We start from the raw sequence: 16,535 nt of genomic DNA on the forward strand, positions 1-16,535 counted from the left end.
ATGGCAACAAATGTACAAATGTGCTTGACACAATGGATGGATGTATAGATTGTGATAAGAGTTGTATGAGCCCCCAGTAAAATGATTGTAAAAAAAGATGGAAGTAATACACGATTCAATGTGTCAAAAAGAACTTATTGATATTCAACTGATTCAGACATTAACATATCATCTCAATGAACTGTAACATGAGTGAAATATATCATAGAAAATGTTAAATTGATGGGCACAGACCAAAGAAAACTGTGTCTGTGATTCAGAGGAATACTTTTAGACCTTACATGGGAGATCAGGAGTTGGCTCTCTGGGAATGTTTCTAAGGCATTCTCTGGCATTCTTAGGTATCAAGAGGGTGAATGTCAGACATCACCAAGTTCAGGATTAGTATCCTAGCCCCAAACCATCAAGGCCACACAGGCCTAAAACTGGGCAGAGAACAAAAGCTGCAGAATAACAATGAATTTGGTTACTTGAAAATTAATAAATAATGAAGAAATGCAAAATGCTGAAGATAGCCTATGAACAGGAGATAATATCCCAGATTTTGCTTTCCACAAAATTAGGGCAAATGATGCCATGGTCTGGCAGAACCACATCAGGCAAAATATGATGATGTCAAAAATTTTGAAACCCAGATCTTTTCATATGTGTCTTTAGCAAGTAATCCAGGTGGAGCTACTTTTTATTCCTGATACTGGTTTTAAAAGTTCAACAACCACCAAGAATATAATAAGCAAATAAGGTTCAATTCAAATATTTAAAACATTTCAAGCATTATGCTAAGTTATAGGGATAAAGATAAGATACAGGGTTAATCTCAAGTAGCACAGACATTTCTGGAAGAAACTGACAAAAAGTCGAATACAATTAAATAAACAATACCATGACAGAGCACATTTGTAATTAAATTACATAGAATTTATATTTAATTTATATTTCAGGTTTAATTTTTATTTTAGAAAATTCCTAAGGGGGCTATATTAGAAGAGAATAATATAAGAAGAAATGGTATAAGGAGATTTAAGTATTCCATCATAGGAGATGACTGTAGTGTATAGGCAATGACTGTGGACACAGAGATGTATACAGACTTGAGTTTCAGTATAGTGTAGAAAGAATTAGTTGGATTTAAAGGGAAATTACATGTGACAAATGAGTGGAATCATGCTGAATATGTTATGTTTGCAATTCAAATCTAACCTTCACCTACCTTAATAGGTGTCCTGAAAACTTGACTTCCATAAATGAGGTCAACATTATCCACTGTTGTCTGTATCCTAGTGAATTCAGACAGTGGGAGACCCAGGAGACACATGCAGGAGATCAGAGATTAGAAATGCAATGAAACATGGTTTTGTTACCTCTGCATTCTTCCTGCTATTATAATGAATTGACTCAGAATTTTCCTGACACCCTATCTTCTTCAAGGCAGCCCTTTCAAAAGAGCCATGTTGTCTGCATTTTTCCGCACTATCCTTCCACTAGTCCATGCAGGTCTTGGGTTTAAAATCTCCCTACTTTTGCTAGTCCTATGACACATCACTATCTCTTTTGGTTCCTAAATTCAGTTTTTATTTTTTTTAAAAAAATTACTGAACTCTCTCAAAAGTATTTAATTTGAATACGGGCACACACACCTTGTTTTGTTGTTGCTTCATTTTACTGTGCTTCATGGACACACTGCTTCCTTAGAATATAGTAGACATTTGTGTCAACCCTGTGTTGAACAAGTCTATTTTTTCAACGACATACTCACTTTGGGTCTCTCTGTCACATTGAAGAAACTTTCACACTCTCTCAAACGTTCTAAAAATGTTATCAGGTGCCCAATAGACTGCAGCACAGTGCAAAAGAAACTTTGATATACACCTGGGATCCAACACATTCATGTGACTTGTTTAAATGCAATATTCATTTTATTACAACTCTTTAAAATTAGACCTGTAACACTGCAGAGGTTTGTGCACCTTGGCATTTCTTGCTGCTAACCTGGTTCACACGGAATAAAAGGTGTTTTGTTTCGGGTGTTTTTGTTGCTGTTGCTGTTTTTCCCTGGATCATCTAGGTGAATGCTAAGGGTATTTACTGATGTGCAGAGGATATCGTGGAAGGAATTTTCCAGGGTCTACCATACATCTTCTCTTTTCCCATCAGAAGTCTTTTTCTTTGTCTTATAATCAGAGAAAGTTTTACTCATTTTCCAGTACCTTGGTTTTACTTTGTCCATCTTCCTTGGTGACATAAAATCTTGTTCTGCACCTTCATTATATCATTTTTATCTAATAGTCTTTTTCGGGTCAAGTAGAATGTGGATCTTCAGAGTAGGGATGTTTAGGAGACATAAAAGTAGCAACAAAGCTCAGGAGACGTGGCGACCAAAGCATGCTCAGAGAAGTTTAAGAAATGGAATTTGATGTATGGCTTATATGAACAACAAAACTAGAAGGTTCTATCGATCTATATAATGGGAGTTAGGCAGGAAATCTCTGGTGATTCCATGAGGATTTATGAGAGCACACTTCCTTCTTGCTAATAGAACATCAACTAAAAGAGTCAATCTTTCACTTTGCTAGAAGTGAGAAAATATTAAGACAGATCCAGATAGTGATGATTTGCACTGGTTTGTGTAGAATACTAGCTATACAATTGAAGATGATTTGGAAAGAAATCAGTGTCTTTATTGCCAGAGCAATTTCAGACTGCTGAAGGAATACTTCACAAAATCTAGTATTGTGCTGTGAAATCTGTTTATGGAAAATGTTATCCTGGAAAATGGAGCTTTATAAGAAATGGTTTATATAGACAACTGATTCGTTGTCTATATACATGCCCGGTCCAAAGAAAATTGATCCAATGGGGTGTAGGAATCATCAAAATATCACTAATATCAGATGCAAGTAAATTTGTCCTGAGGAAAAAAATTTTTTTAAAGTAGTTTAAGTTCACCAAACACCCAGAGGGGGAAATTTAGGGGCATCTGTTCCCATAAAGAATACAGGCTAAGAAACCCCAAATAGAGAAGCTATGAATCAGAATCCACTCAATGGCAGTGGATTTTATTAGTGAAAAAATGATTGAGGCATTTGTAGCATTGGAAAATAATTATTTTATAGCATGGATTGTCAGCAGAATGAATGGACCTCGTTGGGAAGTACAGTCAAATTGTTCCTTAAAAGTGAGGATAGTGTGATTTTTAATGCATGTGAACGGCATACTTTGGACACGTCATCAAGGGAGCCTAGTCCAGGGAGAAGGTTGTTTACAATGTTTGGTAAGGTAAGCACAAACAAACTCACTGTCATGGAGTCAGTGCTGACTCAGAGCGATCCCTGTGGTTTTCTGAGTCTCTAACTGTTAACTGGAATAGAACGCCCAGTCTTTCTCCCGCAGAGCTGCTGGCGGTTTCCAGCACAGACCATGACGCTCGCAGCACCATGTGCAATCCCTAAAAAGAGGAAGCCGCCGATGCAATGGATTGGTACATGGCATAAAAAATAGAAATAATTTTGATTATTTTGATAAAGGTTGGCTCTGTTACACATAAAGTCACTCTATGAGCCAGAATTGACTTGACAACACTTTCGAACAATCTAAGAAATGCAAGCGCTTACAGCCCCAGAACCACGGATCTGAGAAAACATTGCACTGAGGATTACTATGAGAAGACAAGGTTCTTGACCACTCACAAGAAAGAATTCAGGTGAGGGGCAGTATTCCGACCAGAGTCAGAGATAAGGTTGAATGGAGCGTGAGGCCGGGACTCAGAGATGTTTTGACAGGGAACATCACAGGGCTCTCAACTAGTCTGAGGGCACAGTAGAATGAAGAAGTGGCTAATGGCAGACCTTCCACCATTGGCTGGATTTCAGGCGGGTCTTCTGTATTCACCGGCTTTCTGTCGCATACTGACCCTCCCTATTCCAGCTGCAAACATGCCTGCACCCCAGAGTTCAAGCTGGGCCTTTGATGCCAGTCCTGGAAACCAAGAGTCAATTCAACCACTCTTGGGGATAGGATTAACATCCTATCTTTTACAGCACACTCCTTTTCACTACCTTCCTCTCTCCCATTGATAAGGAATCTTGTCTTCTCTCCCCTTTACCTTCCTTTGTGCTGGGAAGGCATTGGGGAAGTTTGTCTCTACCTCTCTTTTAGTTTTAGAATTCATTTTATTATCATTTTCTTCTCTTTGTCTAGGCAACACTAAGCACAAAAAATGACTTGAGAGTCACCCATTTGCCTTTAGTTTTGCTTGTTGAGGTATTGGAGGGAATGACTTCCCATACTCTTTCTTGAGTCTCTATCTATTCTACTTCAATACTCCATAGTTCTATGTTTCAGGCATTGTATATTCTCAAACCTTCAGTGAATATTTATTTTGATCACACAATCACTTTACTTCAGCGTTAGCTAAATACACATAGTTATTAAGTGACTCAGACTCAGACTCCAATAAGTGTCATCTGAATTGGAAAGAAAAGAACTGCTGCCACCACAGGGCTCTCGGGATCCTAGAGCTCTTCTCAAACTGTCTAAAGGCTCTTGAATCAAGTCAAGCATTTGACAGAAATGACTATGCCAGCTCTCTTTTAATTGATGGTTTAAAAAACTCCTTTACTCCTAAGTACATCATACATTAAATAAATTATTATACTATATTTTGCTATCATAAGAGTTGTTTTACACAAGAGCACCATACTCTATTTCCTTATCGCAAATGTTCTCTAAAGATCTTTTACAAATGTTAACTCATAAATTCTCTAAATATGAAGATACAGTATCTTCTAAATATAAGGATAAAATACCGTGGCCCCAACAATAGGGCCAGAGGATAGGCCCCTCCAGTCTCAGAGCACTCGGATGGTGACTGAGGAGGTACATATTCTTGGAGCAGAGTCAACTGTGGGGACCTGAAAAGCATGTGGGAGTGGAAATTTTGGAATCTTCATGGGCAGATGGGGCATGACCCAAGGTAAGGAGAAACAGCTGCAAAAATCATATCAGTGTGAATGAGGGGGAGTGCAGAGTGGGGACCCAAAGCCCATCTGTAGGCAATTGGACATCCCCTTATGGAAGAGTCATGGGGAGGAGACAAGTCAGTCAGGGTGCAGGTAGCAATGATGAAACATACAACTTTCCTCTAGTTCCTAAATGCTTCTCCCTCCCTGTCCCCCGCCCCCCCCCACACACTATCATGATCCCAATTCTACCTTACAAAGCTGGCAGGACCAGGGGATGGACACAGGTACGATGGTACAGATAGGAACTGGAAACACAGAGAATCCAGGACAGATGATCCCTTCAGGACCATCTGTAAGAGTGGCAAGACTGGGAGGGGGGAGGGAGGGTGGGATGGAAGGGGGAACTGATTACAGGGATCTACATCTAACCTCCTGCCTAGGGGACGGACAACAGAAAAGTGGGTGAAGGGAGACATTGGACAGTATAAGATATGACAAAATAATAATTTATACATTATCAAGTTTTCATGGGGGACGGGGGAGCGGGGAAGGAGGGGGAAAAAGGAGGAGCTGATGCCAGGGGCTTACGTGGAGAGCAAATGTTTTGAGAATGATGAAGGTAACGAATGTACAAATGTGCTTTATACAATTGATGTATGTATGGATTATGATAAGAGTTGTATGAGCCCAAAATAAAATGATTAAAAAAAAGAACTAATAAAATGTTGTTTTTTTTTAAATCTGCTAATGATTACAACATGAAATGTATGAAGTATGAATCTAGGAAAATTGGAAGTCATCAAAAATGAAATGGAATGCTCAAAGCTCAATATCCTAGGCATCGGTGAGCTGAACTGGACTGGTATTAGCCATTTTGAATATGAAAATCATATTACCTACTATGCTAGGAACGATGTGATCAAGAGGACTGGCATGGTATTCATTGACAAAAAGGACATTGTAAAATCCATCGTGAAGTGCAATGCTATCTGTGATATGATCTATCTGATTCCAAGGAAATCCAATAAATACAATTATTATTCAACTTTATGCACAAACCACAAATCTAGTGAGGAAGAAACTGAAGAATTCTACCAACTTCCTCAGTCTAAAATTGATCAAATATGCAATCAAGATGCATTGATAATTATTGGTGATGGAAATGCAAAAGTTGGAATCCAAGAAGGAGAAATGGTAGTTGGAAAATATGGTCTTGGTGATAAAAATTAAGTTGAGGATCTCATGATAGAATTTGGAAAGACCACTGAGCTAACTTGTTTATAGCAAATATCTTTTGTCAACAACAACAACAACAAAGAGATAATGACTATACACATAATCTTCTCCATGTAGAATATACAGAAATCAAACTGTCTATGTGTGTGGGAAGACAGGACGTAGGAGCTCAATATCAGCAGCTAAAACCAGACCAGGAAAAGACTGTGGAACAGACCATCAATTGCTAATATATAAGTTAAGGATAAAGCTGAAGAAAATTAAAACAAGTCCAAGAGCACAAATACTCCTTTGAATCTCTCCCACCTGAATTTCAGAACCATCTCAAGAACAGATGGACACAGTGAACACTAATGACAGAAGACCTACTGAGCTGTGGGATGAAATGAAGAACATCCTTCATGAAGAAAGTCAAAGGTGATTTAAAAAGACAGGGGAAAACACAGCATACATCAACGTGGCTGTCAGAAGAGATTCTGAAATTTGTTCTCAATCATAGAGTAGCTAAAGCAAATAGAAGAAAGAAGTAGACTAGTTGAGTAGAAAATTTCAAAGGCAGTTCAAAAAGACAAAACCAAATATTATCATGAATTGAACAAAGACCTAGAGTTAGAAAGCCCAAACAAAGAATACACGCAGCATACCTGAAACTTAAACAACTCAAGAAAAACTTCAAGCTTTCAGTTACAATCTTGAAAGACTCTATGGACAAAATATTGAATGATGTAGGAAGCAACAACAATAAAGAGGTAGAAAGAATACATAAAGTCACTGTACCAGAAAGAAGTAATCGACAGTCCACCATTGCAAGAGGTAGCATATCAGCTAGAAGTTGTGGTGTGACACTGAAGGCATTAGGCAAAATCAAGGCTCCAGGAATTTATTGAATACCGATGGAAAAGATTCAACAAGCTCATGATGCCCTGGAAGACCTCACTAGTCTATCCCAGAAAACTGGAAGACAGCTACTTTGCCAACTTAACTGGAAGAGTCCCATGTTTGTGCCTATTCTAAGGAAAGGTGACCCAATAGAATACTTAAGCTTGAGAACAGTATCATTGATATCACACACGAGTAAAATTTTGCTGAATATCACTGAACAACAATTATGCAGTACATTGACGTGGGACTGCCAGAAATTCAGGCTGGATTTCGAAGAGGTTGTGGAACAAGGGTCCTCAACGAGATGGGTGGACATCGTGGCTACAACAACAGGCTCAGGCAGAAAAAGAGTCTTCAGGATGACACGAGAATGAGCACGTTTCCTTCTGTTGTTCAGAGGGTGGCTATGGTCAGAGCCCAGTTGATGGCACTTAACAGCAATGTTTGTGAAAAGGCAAGACTGAAGCTATTGCTAATTTTGAACTCAGTATACTATAATTTTTTTTCCATTTTTAATTATATATCTCCTAGAAAATTCAGCATTTATTTTATTCTTAGAATTTTTTATTTTACCTTCGTGTATTTCAAAATACAACTAATTAAAAAATAAATGTTTTCATACTAATGGCATTATAGAAGGAACACCATGTAAAAGTATAGATAGCTAGGAACAGATAATTCAGAGATAATACAGCATACAATTAGTGATTCATACCCTCCCAAAGTGCTGGAAGTGGAAGAGGTTCCTATGTCAGAACCTCAAAATCAAGCTCATGCCTTTACCTATTGTTTTGACCTGTCACTGACTGGGAGACTTTGTGCCTCATATTAAACTTTGTGTTTATTTCCTCGTTTATAAAATAGAGATAAAATAGTACCGTGTTCAGTTTGTAATATAGATTGACCAAGGTAAATCAACTAAACTACTTATCAGACTGCTTGACACATAGCATTTAATAAATCTGACAAATAATAAATATCAGTGACATCATGTATCTTTGGGTTTTTTCTCCTTAAAACCCTTATTATAACTTAATATTGTCAAAATGAGAAAACTAAAAATGATCTGGTCCCTCAGACATTGTAGCTTCATAGCTCACTGAAAGCCATGAAGATAACTTTATCACTAAGCAGAGAAATTTTCTCTGGACAGATAATGTATGAAAAGAAAACATGAGATGTTCAATTTACTCTACTTATAGGTTTTATCTGAATTAAATATATTTATATTCAACAAACTTTCCCAAGTTTCTAGGATACCAAGGTGGCGTCTGATAGGCATACACATATAATTATTTCCTTATGCTAAGGGGATTTTATAGTTTTATGCCACTGAGATAAACATCAAGAATTGATAGAGAGTGGTACTTTTTATACTAGAAGGGATTCAGGTGCCAAAGATGTAATTAATCATTTGGTCTAGGAAAAGGAAGATAGAGGTGAGTTGTGGGAAAGATGGCAGTAGAGTCGAACTACTCCAGGAATGTACAAGAAAGTAACGAAAGGAGAGAACGACTTGTCTCCCTAAACTGGAGTGAACATGAAGGTCAAAGACAGAGACAAGTATGAAAGTCCAAGAAGAAGGCTGCCACATTGGCATTGATTTACAGTGCACATAATTGTCATATGGACATTTGAAAATGAAGGATTTAATGTCCATGCTGATTCAACAATGTTACCTTCTCAGGAACCCTAGAAATTGAAGCTCCCATTTCCAGAAGAAAAAAAAATCCCACATTTTAAAAATTTTCTTAACAATAGTTCCAAGTGTTATATACTAGTTCACTAATTTATTGATGATAAAGTATGATCTAGTCCTTTGAAATATAGGTATTTTAGACAATGCACCCATATATACTCATGTATAAGCCGAATTTTTCAGCATATTTTTTATGCAGTTTTTGTGCCAAAAATAGGTGCCTTGGCTGATATACAGGTCGGCTTATACTGGAGGATATACGGTAACTGTTTCAAATCTAGAGGTATCAAAGTACAAAATGTCATTTTTCTTACTTTAAATTCCCAACCAGAATTGTAGCAGCTTCTTATTTTATGGCTTAGTGCCAAAAGCAATTTTATTAGTCAAATGAGGTTAACAATATTTTCGTTTATTACTTAGGGCAATTTACTTTTTTCTGGTCATTTACAGTGTCCTCTCTTAATCACCGATTTAGTAAAGTGAAAGATTGCCTAAGGCTGTTTCACAGCAGGTCATTAACAAGTTGTAAATGAGAGGGACATTGGGACTATCACTTCAATCATACTTGTACATGCAATTTTTAAAAATGAAATTGTAGTAGATACTGAGAATGCTCCCCTGAAATTCCCGTTGTATTCTCACCTTGTGATTGATGTTTTATAATCTAGATGAAGATTATTTTTGGAAAAAAAGTCAAGCTGAAGCACGTGTTGTTTTGTTTCATACAATGTCTCATCACAAAATGAATTCTTTGCAATTAGCATAATTTTTACATATCAAGAAAAAAGACATCTATCCTTGTAAGTCTACTCCCTCCCTCGTTTTATCAAACCACAAACCAACAGTTACCACTCTCTAAGGTAACTGTTATCAGGCATTTGGGGTTTAGTGCTTGCTAGCTCATCATTGTATAGCAAATTGGACTTCTTCTCATCAATCCGGGTAGTGCAAACCCTGACGAGCTTGCCTACTAATCACGTGTCACTATGAACCTATCCAGATTGCCTCAAAAGAAAGACCTGGTGATCAGTTCCAACAGGTTAAGGGATTGAATGAAACCTTATGACTTGAAGTTCTACTTTGAAACACCCTAGTTTACCATGGCTGGTGACAACTGCTAAATATGTTCAAACACTTTGAAGTTTGCCTCTTTTCAAATGAGATAAAACACACACACACACACACACACAAGTAAAACCAAATGACCTGCCATCTACTAGGTTCAAACATATAATCGCTCTACAGGATATAGTATAAATGCCCTTTAGGGTTTCTGAGGTATGCACCTTTATGAGTGCAAATAGTCTCATCTTTGGCTCACAGAGCAGTTAGTGGGTTCAAACTGCTAACCTTGCTAGTAGTAGCCCAATTTATAATCCACTGTACCACCAAAGCTTAGTATATGTGTACATCGACACAGACATAGACATGTGTATGTATATACAGGCCTGCTTTTTTTTAATTGTGCGTAGCTTTATTGTGCTTTGCAGATAATGCATTTTTTTCAGATTACAGCAGGCCGGGGGAACCTTTTTTTTTCTGCCTAGGGCAATTTGGATATTGATAACATCACTAGCAGGTCAAACAAAATTATCAACTTAAAATTATCCTGCTATATTTAGTCGAATATTTAATTAACTCACCCTTAATGTGATGGCTGGAACTGCTTCTATTTGGTGAAGTGTGTGCTGTTCATTGGTATTGATCATTTTGAAAGCATTCATGGCCCATGGGCCAGACATCCCCCAATGCTGGACTAAAGGTTTGTGGCAAACCAACATCAAGCCAGTCTATTGGCCTTTTTTTTTTCTTTTCAAAGAGCATGTGTTCACTTTGCGCCTTTGTATCCCATTTTGATAATTATTTTAATATTCAAATATTTTCAGCATACTGTTGCATATTTAATAGACTGCAGTATAGTGTAAATATAGCTTTTATATGCACAAGAGAACCCCCACAAATTGTGTGACCACTCACTGTATTGTTGTGGTCTCGAAATGAGTCTGTAAGAACTCCAAAGAAGGAAGGAAAAGAGAGAGAGGGAGAATCATAGCAGTTATATTTTGATCTGATTTCTTTTGTTGAACATTGAGTTTATAAGAATCATTTCTTGCATATAGTGGTAGGTGTTTATTCATTTTCATTGCTAGAGAGTAGTCTTGACTATAAAAATATCATAACTTTTTAACTTGTTTTACTATGATGGACAATTAAATTATGGCTACTTTGCCAATTGCTGCTCTTGAACATTCCAGGAACTTGAACAATGCTTTGTTCAAAAAGCTTGGTAGATTTTCTGTTTTATTTTGTTAAAATGTAAAGCAAATTTTTAAAATCTACTTAGCGATATTATATTACTAGACATAAACCTAATTTTTTCATGATAAATTAAACCTAATTTGTTATTGTAGCCAGTATGTTTGGTTTTCAATGATAACCTTTAGGAATTCAACATGGAGTCGCTTGATGAGTTTGGTCTGTGGATGTGTTTTCTTGTTCTAGCCTTTCCAAAAGCAAAGATGATTGTTTCTTCTTCATCTGCTTTCTGGGGAGTTTGTACTAGATTATTTCAAACCATCCTCAATGTTTGCTATAACTTATTGATGAATCCATTATGGGCACATTGTTTGTGTCAGTGTTTCTAACTACAGAACTTACTTTTTAAATATAAGATTATTCAATTTATTTCTTTCTGTGATGATTTGAATAGCTTGCATTGCTCTAAGGTGGGTACATTTTATATAAATTTCCATCTTTGTTTCAAATTGTTTGTAATATCCTTTTATTTCTTTCTGCCTATAATACCTGTAGCAAAATCATCTTTTCTATTCCTGGAATTAATTGTTCGTGTGTTCTGTCTTTATATTTTGTTCAATTCTGCCAGTGGTTTAATCTATTAGTCTCTTCCCAAAACCAGATTTTCTCTACCTAGATTGACACTCCCTAATGAATGTTTGTTCTTTATTCCATAAATGTATTATGTTTATGAGCATTGCATTCCTTCTGTTCTCTACAGACTTAATTTGATGGTTCTACTTATGTGCTTGTTTTTCTTCTTTAATCCTTAATACATATTTTTAAATTATTTACAGGCAGTCTCCAGTTAGATTATTCCTGTGTCTTTAAAAATTTATAGGTTAATCAGAACAGGTGAATATGGTTCTTATTTAGTCTTACTTTAGTGCAAGAAAAGGCTATAAGCCCTTTCAATTATTTAGGAGCTGTGTGTGGAGCAAATAAAGGTAATTGTGACAAAGAAGTTGGTGTGAGTACGGGTTACGTGACGGCCTCCTCACATTAGGAACAAAGAAGGAGGGTGTCAAAGAGGCCAGTGCCTCCTGTAACGACAGTGGCGCCGCCTGGAAAGATGGAGATCGTGCCCCTTTGGAAGCGTGTGGCTTTCCCTAATACTGAATTTCAGACATGAGTTCCTAAAAGCCCCCACTAAGGTCGTCAGAGTCTCCAGTTCCAGGGCTTCCACTCATAACTTTTCTCATGGTCTGTTCCTATTTCACTTTCTCCTTGACCACGAAGGAACCAGTTCACACCACTACTGTAAAGAAAAAGTCAGACTTGTCCATAAAGCGGGCACTGTAACCTGGGATGGCTGGAATTCACCTCTCTTATTAATACATTTTTAACCTGTACATCTATTTTAAAGCATAGCATCACTTACATTCACAAATTTCTAAATATACGTTTATAATTTTATCATTTAATTCAAATCCTTTAAAAATGATTTCACCTTCATTTTTTTAAATCTATGAATTATGTAAAAATAAATGTCCAAATATACAAGATTTGGGACTACTTTCTAGCGACTAGTCCATGGGTAGTGTAAACAATGAATGGCCTGAGGCTGGTATCTGACCTCTGCTTTCACAACGGAGAAAGAGAGTGCATTTCAAAAGGAGTCCAAAGCCAAACAGAAGCGACAGAAGTCAGACATACCTCCATCCTCCAGTCCTCTTTACCAATGCCAACACTAATCATCTTTCCCAATTCTTTGCTGGGTTCAATAGTTCATTATAATAGCCACCTAGAACTTGCTGGCTATCCTCGTAATTATGGGCTTGACTGTTGCAGTTAATGCTCACACTTCAGCTGCAGAAATACTCAGGATACAGTTCTTCCATCAGCAACACCACTTCATAAAATTCTCATAGTTAAGCCTCACTCTGGTCCTTTGTCTTTCAGCAATATGGTTTCCTGGTCTCTTCTCTCTTTGGGCAATGCTACAAAACTCAGACAGCTCTAAGTGCCCCAAAGGCACTCCACTTCCCCCGGACCAGTCTTCAGATGTTCAGCCGAAGCTCTACGGCTCAGAAAAGCTGCTGCTCCAGCCTAGATGTTTTCAGGCATCACATTCCTCAACGGAGACTCCTGTTTGAAGAAATTCAGTTTTTCTGCTCTGAGGACTTGTCCGCCCAATTGAAATAAACTGTGGCTTCCCTATTGCCTAGAGGAAGGGACCGGGCATGCCACCATGCACCACCCTACTACTGGGCCACCAACCATTCCTCCCAAGGCACTCTATTTCTGTGATGGGTTCAGCAGTTGACCACCATGTGCACACAGAACCCACATTGATGGGGGTGTATTGGGGATGTCAGTAGGTTACCACAATTCAGGTTTAGTAAACAATGTGGGTATAGTCTTAGGTCACAGCAACACCTCTCCTCAGCAACCATGTCTCTCTGGTCCTCAGCCTCTCAGCCACATAGTTCTTGGTCTCTGCACTTATTTAATTTTATTAATTTATTTTAGCTGTTTAGGACTTTACCTAAGAAGGAAACTAAAAAGGTACATAGCAAGGTGCATAAAAAGCTCTAGACATGTTGACCACAAGGTCATCCATTTGCACCCCCAATCTGCTCGGCGGCAGAAAAATGACGCGGCCACCAAGAATGACACTCTCAGAAATACTAGAGAGAGCTGCAATGAAGTGAATTGACTTGACACCACTAGGTTTAGTTGTTTTGTTGATTGTTACGCTTGGGTGCTGTCTCGTTGGTTCTAACTCATAGAAATCCTGCATGTTCCGCAATGGAACACCGCCCAGGCCTGAGGCAGCCTCCTCCTTGCTGTGTTTGAGCTCACTGTGGCAGCTTCTGTGTCAACCCATCTCATGGAATCCAACCATCCTCTTGTCAACAGTCAAGCTGACTTTACCAAGCAAGACGTCCTGTTTCAGGAAGAGTCTCTCCTGTTGGCTTGTCCAAAGTATGTGAAGCAAAGCATACCCTCTAAGCTTCTCAGGAGGATTCTGGCTGAAGTTCTTTCCAGAAGAACGTGTTTGTTCTTCTGGCAGTTCAATCATTTTCACAGACTCCATAATTAAAATCTGCTAATTCATCTGAAATCTTCATTATTCCATGTCTGGCTTTCATATGCGTATGAGACTACTGAAAATATATTTGATTAGATACATTCAAATTTCTGTTTGTTATATATTACCAGTGAATGTAAACACTGGGAAGTATTTAATGAAACAATTATTAATTCTAATAATTTTTTAATTTAACATTTATTTTGTTTGACTTTTTACAAGTACATGAGAGGCTTTATTATTTCTGATACACAATATGCCTTTCTGATCTTTAATTTCAACTTCTCCGTTTTTGTATTTTTAGATATATTTTCAGTAAATTTTATTTAGTGAAATTTAGTACTTTACACAGTCTGATAATATTTGATTTTAAAGTAGAGGTTTATATTTGGTCTTGGGTCAAGATTTTAAATTGCATGTGCATTTTCTCATACCATGATTTAAATTACATCCTAAGATTTATTTTTGCCATCAAGAAGATTGAACCGAATCAATTCTAATAGCAACTTTATGCTAATACAACTTTAAGAATACAGAACCAAGAGAATTCTAATATAAATCTGAATGTCAGCATTTCCCTTTGAAAAATGTAATAATAAACAATGGTTCACAAAAGCAAAAAATTAAATCAACCAATCTGTTCATGTGATAACACATACAGGTCCAAAATGATTATTTACAAAAACAAACTGTTAGCAGAAATATTTTAGCTATGTCTGACATATCATTACATAGACATATGTCCAATTTACAGGTTCAAAAATGTTCATTGCACTTATGTTTGTTGTTGTAAAAACTTAGAAAACACCCAAATGTCCCTCATAAGGAGAGAAAAAAATTGTGGCATGTGTATAATTGAATAACTCTAAAACCAATTTAAAGAAAAAACTAAGTGTTACACAAACTTGCAAAATTTACTTTCTTAGGACATCTACATTGTGTGTTAAGATCAGCATAATATGGTATAACTCTTAGAGAATTTAAAAATAGAGCATTTATGGAATATCACTAGATACAAATACGTGATCAAAGTATAGAAAACATCATGGGATATAATGAAAAATGGCTTGTGAGTAATAAAAATAATTATGTCTGTGAAGATCAGAAACAAATTTTATTTATAATGGTCGCTTATTTTGGTTTTACAGTAATGATAAAAATATTACATAAAGCATGATGATAAATATAGTTTTCAGTATATTTTTCTTCTTGGAATATTTAATAAGAAATAGTAAGTCAAATAACCAAAAAAAATGTGCTTTAAAAATTTTTTTAATGAGATCCCTCCTGTAGTCAACAAATTAAAATAAATAATGTGAATATCACCACCTAATCCAATACTTATTTCCAGTCCAATTTACATGATTATTATCAATAATAATATTTTTATTATTCTATAAGTCCACAATAATGAAAAAATTTGTCACATGGCTTCACATGGTCGCCTAAACTCCTGATGACTTTTTAAAAAATGATTTGTGAATACACTGATATTTTTGCTTTAGAATTGATGTACAATTACTTAATGTAGGGTTAGAGTTTATTCAATCATAAGCTAATGAACTAAAATAAAATATACAGATAGTGATGCTATTGGATTATGTGCTTGAAAAAGTCATGGAGGAGTCTGATTCTTTAATGTCCCTTGGTCCAGGAGTTCTAATGAGTCCAGACCTGATTCCATCCACCTCCCAGTATTCTGTTCCTTCTGGTGCAAAGATGCCTCTAGGAAGTCCCTAGTTCACAGATTAGCACCAACCAAAGAGAGTCTCAGTGCTTCCTGCAGAGACTCAGAGTGCATTGTCATTCATCGAACTTTAGTAGCACACTCAGTTGATCAGGAGTCATTTGATTGGTGTGTTCATCAAGACAATGTCCTGGAGGAGAGAGGAAAAGCAGCCCACAAAAGGAAGAACAAGTCATTATCCCCCAAATGTAGGACTGTTATTAGTGGACAGAAATCAGCAACATCCTTCATAGTACTTGGATTTCATGACGAGCTTTACAAGTATAATTTTTGATGGGATGATTCAGTTAGCAATATTGGTAAATTCATGAATGGAAGACACATATTGATTTTTTTTTGCTTTTATCATTTAATATATATTATTTACCTTGCCTTGAAGCCATATTTAAATTCCCTATCGTTTCTGACTTTAATATCATTATGATTTATTAAATGTAGACAGAGAAACTACATGTGAACTATTTTTGTTGCCTTAAATACATTGATCTCTGTTGTAACAGAATATTTTATAAATATTCATGTGGATTCTCAGTTAATTTTATATTTTAAATGTTAAATGTTTGTTTTGTAAACAATTATTTTATAATACATTATCTCAGTCCAATCATTAAACTAGTCGCTAAAAGGTAGATGGTGATATAAAATTCCCTTTTGGAAAGTTTGCATACTGGCTTTTACATA

This window comes from Echinops telfairi, unplaced genomic scaffold (genome assembly GCF_000313985.2).
Source record: "Echinops telfairi isolate 266 unplaced genomic scaffold, ASM31398v2 ScPeMD7_23;HRSCAF=83, whole genome shotgun sequence".
In the NCBI taxonomy this organism is placed as follows: Eukaryota; Metazoa; Chordata; class Mammalia; order Afrosoricida; family Tenrecidae; genus Echinops; species Echinops telfairi.